Raw genomic sequence first — 6378 nt, 5'->3', positions numbered from 1 at the left:
GCCTCCAACGCTCCAGGGAAAACAGCCCCAGCCTGTTCAGCCTCTCCCTGTAGCTCAAATCCTCCAACCCTGGCAACATCCATGCCTGGTCGGCATGGACAGGTTGGACCAAAGGGTGTGTTTCCATGCTGTACAACTCTATGACTCTATGACCCTATGCACACCCAAATATTTTTTAATGATTGTGAGGTTTCTCGCCTCAACTACCCTCCCAGGCAGTGTGTTCCAGATTGTCACTACCTCCGGGTGAAACACATTTCCCAAAATCCTCTCCTGCCTTTCTCCTTAAACTATTGACCCTTCAACTATTGAGCCTTCAACTGAGGGGAGCAGCTGCTTTTAATCACCCTGTCCATGCCCCATCATAGTCTTATAGACCTCAATCAGGTCCCCCTCTGTCTCCCCTGCTCCAAAGAAACCTTCTACAGACACCATTTTTTAAAAACATCTAGTCAATCATGTTCCTGGGATCTTGCTATGCACAAAATTGGAAGCTGTGTTTCATACACTACAACAGGAGCCAGGCAAAACAACTAGGAGAAAGTGAGGACTGCAGGTGCTAAAGATCAGAGTCGAAAAGTGTGTTGCTGGAAAAGCACAGCAGGTCAGCAGCATTTGAGGAACAGGAGAATCGACGTTTCGGGCATAAGCCTTTCGTCAGGAATGACTTTGTCGACATTTTGGGAAGACCTGATAATGTTACAGATGTGTTTCTTTTTTAAAGATAGAGAGGACTGCAGATGCTGCAGAGTCAGAGTTGATCAAGTATAGAGCTGGGAAAAGCACAGCAGGTCAGGCAGCATCAGAAGAGCAGGAGACTTGATATTTCATAGGCTGCACGCATCTCAGACAAAGCCAACATTTGATGCCCATCCTTTAACAGAGTAGCTTATAGAACATAGAACATTACAGCGCAGTACAGGCCCTTCGGCCCTCGATGTTGCATCGACCTGTGGAACCAGTTTGAAGCCCATCTATCCCTTGGTTATTTCAGAATGCAAGTAGGAGGCAGCAACTGAGGGTCGAGAGCAACGTGTGGCCAGATCAGTAAAGAGAGCAGATTACTTTCTCCTGAAAGCATTGGTTGGAACCAGTTTGGTTTTCAAACAATCGCAGTTTCCATATTAGACAACCCTTTGATTCCAAATTTTGTTTATTGACAATAAATGTCATTACTGAGGTTTGAACACATTCTAGATTATAAACCCAGTGACATTGTCACTATCTCTCTCTGTGTAAACTCAAGCTCAGATTAAACAGCATTTTGTTTTTAAATTGAGCTTCTCTTGAGATGTTCCTAAGGGCTATTTTTTATTTTTGGGCTACTTTTTCTTGGTTTTCAGGGACTCCTTTTTCAGTCTCACTGACTCCTTTCGTGTATTTACAGGAAGCTAGTGCTTCCAAATAAATCTGTTGGACTATAACCTGGTGTTGTGTAATTTTTAACTTTGTCCACCCCAGTCCAATACCAGCACCTCCAAATCTTTACAGGAAGAGGCAAGGAGTATTGGACCAGCTGCGATCCTATTAACTAATAGAGCAGGCTTAAGGGCTGAATAGTCTACTCCTGTTCTTTTCTTATTAATGGTCTTTATTAGCATGTACTAGCAGTATCTGGGATGCCATGGTGGGTCAGTGATTAGCACTGTTGCCTCACAGTACCTTCCAGCCTTGGGTGATTGTCTGTGTGGAGTTTGTACATTCTCCCTGTGTCTGCGTGGGTTTTCTCCAGGTGCTCTGGTTTCCTCCTACAGTCCGAAGATGTGTAGGTTAGGCGGATTGGCCGGGCTAAATTTCCCATAGTGTCCAGGGATGTGCTAGGTGGATTAGCCATGGGAAATACAGGATTATGAGGATGTGTTGGGTGGGATGCTCTTCATAGGTGCAATGTGGACCTGATGGGCTGAATGATCTGCTTCCACACAGTAGAGATCTATCATTCTATGATTGCTTGGATTTACATGGATTTGGTATTTGGATTCCCATGGCAGTAGAAAAATTAAATAATATTCCCAATCCTGCATTCAGTGTAAAGTCCCAACATGCATGAAGAGAGTAAATTTTCTAGAGCACACAGTAGTTGAAGCTGATTTTCAGCAAGTACTTTTGGGTGAATTCAGCTCCCCCCACCCCCATTGAGGTCTGGTATTAACCCTCCTAAATTGGTTCACATCTGAAGTCAATCGCTTACATCAGATCATTAAAAAGGGATTGTGGCAGTTTAGTGTTTACTCAGGTATTTCAGAGAGAAGTTAAGAGAGAACCACATTGCTCTGGGTTTGGAGTCACATTTAGAGTAAGGTGGACAGGTTTCCTCCCCTAAAGGACATGAATGAGACAGATAGGTCTTTTCAACAAATCATCACCATTTAATTTCAGATTTTATCGGATTCAAGTTGCCACAATGAATCCATTGAGCCATAAATACGACATAGAAGAGGCCCTTCATCCCACTGAGTCTATGCTAACTTATCTCATCTAATTCCACTTTCCAGCACTAAACCCATTGCCTTGAATATTATGACATTTCAAGTACTTTGTAAACACTGTGAGGTTAAATGCCCTCCCAGATTACCATCTGGGTGAAAATGAAATTCCTCAAAACCTTCTGCCCAATACATTAAAATCATTCCCTCCTCATTATTCACTTCTAAACTGAGGGGAGCTATTTAGCCTGTGCATATTCCCCAATCATTCGCTGAGGTGGTTTCCCATTACTGCTATGCCACTGTCATGCAGATACATGGGAACACCACCCCCTGCAAGATCTCCCTCGACCTTACAGCATCATGACTTGAAAATACATCGCTGTTCCTTCAGTGTCACTGGGTCTGTCCTGGAATTCCCTCCCTGAGGGCATTGTGGTGTTCTGACACTCCATGGATAGCCATGGTTCAAAAATTGGAGGAGCAGGTGTTGGACTGGGGTGGACAAAGTTAAAAATCACACAACACCAGGTTATAGTCCAACAGGTTTATTTGGAAGCACTAGCTTTCGGAGCACTGCTCCTTCATCAGGCAGCTGTGGGACAGGATCATAAGACACATACTCATTCTAAAAGATGAAAGACTTAACAGCAATCTAGGTTTGTTCAATATATCATTTCAGTTGCATGACACTGTGATCTTTTGCTATAAATTCTGTGTCTTATGATCCTGTCCCACAGCTACCTAATGAAGGAGCAGCGCTCCGAAAGCTAGTGCTTCCAAATAAACCTGTTGGACTATAACCTGGTGTTGTGTGATTTTTAATTTGGTTCAAGAAGGCACCTCACCACCACCTTCTCCAGAGTAATTACAGACGGGCAGTAAATGCTGGCCCAGACAGTGTTGACAACATCCCATGACTGAGTATATTTTGAGGAAGAGGTGATGATTTCAGGAGAAAGGCTAGCCTTTCAAGTTGTACAGAGCCAGTGACAGGTTTAAAGAGGGACTGCTTTCAGTTTTACAATACACAATGAACATTGACATACCTGCTCCAGTCTCTGAGTTTCTGGTTTAACAGAGCCCTGGCTCATATTTCAGGAAATTATAAGCCTGTTCTTCTAGTCGCTTGGTGGCTGACTCTCCAGTTATAAAGATCAAAGGAATGAAGAGAAAGAGATTGCATTGCTTTAGTGCCTTTCACCATCTCAGGATATCCTAAAGCATTTTACATCCAATGAAACAAAAACAGAAATTGCTACAAAGGCTGTGGAGAGACATCAGAGTCAACGTTTAAGGTCCAGTAACCCTTCCTCAGAATGGAACCCTTGTTCTGAAGAAAGGCCATTGGACCCAAAACATTAACTCTGCAATATTCAAATTGTGGCTGCAAGAGCAGGTCAGAGGCTGGGAATCCTGCAGCGAGTCACCTATCTCCTCCAGGCTCTCCAAAGTACATCCACTATCTCAACACTGTTCAGGAGTTGATGGAATACCCTAGGATGAGGGTAGCTTCTAAAATATTCAAGAAGATCAACACCATTTAAATCAAAGCAGCCTGCTTGATTGGTCTCAATCTGTCTCCCTTGTCATCTACTCCCTCCATCACCGATGCTCGATACCAGCAGCATGTAGATTAGATTAGAATCCCTACAGTGTGGGAACAGGCCATTCGGCCCAACAAGTGCACACCTCTGAAGAGTAACCCACCCAGACCTATTTCCCTCTGACTCATGCACCTAACACTCTGGGCAATTTAGCATGGCCAATTCACCTGACCTGCACATCTTTGGATTGTGAGAGAAAACCAGAGCACTGAGAGGAAACACACGCAGACATGGGGAGAATGTGCAAACTCCATACAGACAGTCAGCTGAGGTTGGAATCGAACCCCAGGTCTCTGGCGCTGTGAGGCTAACCACTGAGCCATCATGCTGCCCATGAATTATCTACAAGATACACTGCAGCAACTCACCAAAGCTCCTTAGACAGCATTTTCCAAACCCTTTTTAAAAATTTATTTTATGGAAGCTGGCCATTCAGCCCAATAGGTCCACTCCAAACCTCCAAAGAACATCACACCCAGATCCATCCCCCTACTCTATCCCTGCATTTCCCATGATTAATACACCTGACCTGCACATCTTTGGAGTGTGGGAGGAAACCAGAGCATCCAGAGGAAACCCACACAGACACGGGAAGAATGTACAAACTCCACACAGAGAGTCACCTGAGGCTGGAATTGAACTCAACTCCCTGGAACTGTGAGGCAGCAGTGCTAACCACTGAGCCAAAGTACTGCCTTTCGCCATCTAGGACAAGGGCAGTAGCCATATAGAACACCATCCAGACACATAGAACACCACCCCCTATTTGCTCCCCCCCCAAGCCACATACCACTCTGAAATATATCACCGTTCCTTCAATGTCACTGGGTGAAAATCCTGGAACTGTCTCCTTGTTAGTGTTGTGTGTCTGCCAGCACCATGTGGTCTGCCACAGTTCACAATGTAGCCAGCCCAGCCAGCAATGGTCACATCCTAATAATGAGATTCTAAAAAATTAGTTTAATACATGGTAAGGGTGCACTGTTATCCTCAACAGCCCCAATACAGTTAGACCTCATGTAACCTGTTTTTGTTCATCACCCATCACCCCCCCCATCCCAAACTCGAGGCACTGACTGGGAATAGTGTTGTGCTGGAAAAGCACAGCTGGTCATACGGCATCCAAGGAGCAGGAGAGCATAAAGCGAAACATCAACTCTCCTGCTCCTCGGATGCTGCTTGACCTGCTGTGCTTTTCCAGCGCAACACCTTTTGACTCTGAGCTCCAGCATCTGCAGTCCTGACTTTCTCCCACTGACTGGGAATAGTTACACACCCACCAATGTTCCGCTGGTTTCCCTGTCAAGCAAATTGTCTTCACAGGTGACCCCATGAGTGTTTTCAAGAAGGAGTTAGTTATCGTTCATAGGGCTCAAGAGATCAAGGGGTACAGGGGAGAAAGCTGGAATTGGGGGACTGAGCTAGCCACAATCCTCTTGCTCCTACTTTCTACGTTTCATTTTCTAACCAGATAAAGGATATGAAGCAAAGGCTCCATTTGGGTCACAGATCAGCCATGATCTCATTTCGGACTTGAGGTGTCGGATGTTCAGGAGAGATTGGAGGGGTAGCAGCCTTTCAAATTGGAGAAAACTGGTGACCGGTTCAAAGAGGAGCTGCTTTCAGTTTTCCAACACACAGTGAACATTAACATGCCTGCTCCAATCTCTGTGTTTCTGCTTGTAGCAGTGCGGGGTTAGTTTAATGCTACACCAAGGAAGAACAAATCATCAAGGAGAATGTGATGAAGCACTATCTTTCTGTATCACTGCCTGTACCATTGCAAGAGCAACTTCTCTGACTCCCATCCCCCTCCCACCAGGGAATAGAACTGACAATCCTCTGCACGCCCTCCCCCATCTTCTTGCAGAATCTTGTAGAACTGATAAGCACAAAGGAACAGCCAAGACAGTGGCATGTGTGCATTCTATTTCAAGTAAGTCTCATTTCCCTGTCTGACTTTGTTCTGTTTTTACTCTGTTAGAAAAGAATGTAGAGCATGAAGGAAATAGGCACAGGCCATTCGGCCCCTTGAGCCTGCTCCATCATTCAATAGGATCAGGGTGATCCACTTTCCTGCATTGTTCTCACTTTCCTTAATTCTGTTCATGTTCAAAAATCTATCGACTTCCTCTTGAATAAACTCAGTGACTCAGCAGCTCACTGGGAGGTGGAGAGTTCCAAAGATTCACAACCCTTCGAATGAAGTCATTACACATCAAGTACTCCCAACCCCCAATCCATCCAAATCCTAAACACCTCCACCTGACCCCCCACCACCCAATCCATCCAGATCCTAAACACCCCTCCCATCACCTCACCCCCCCACCCCCCAACCCCAATCC

Source organism: Chiloscyllium plagiosum, chromosome 14 (assembly GCF_004010195.1).
Source record: "Chiloscyllium plagiosum isolate BGI_BamShark_2017 chromosome 14, ASM401019v2, whole genome shotgun sequence".
NCBI lineage: Eukaryota > Metazoa > Chordata > Chondrichthyes > Orectolobiformes > Hemiscylliidae > Chiloscyllium > Chiloscyllium plagiosum.
The sequence above is the reverse complement of the archived record's forward strand: the minus strand, read 5'-3'. Positions refer to the sequence as shown.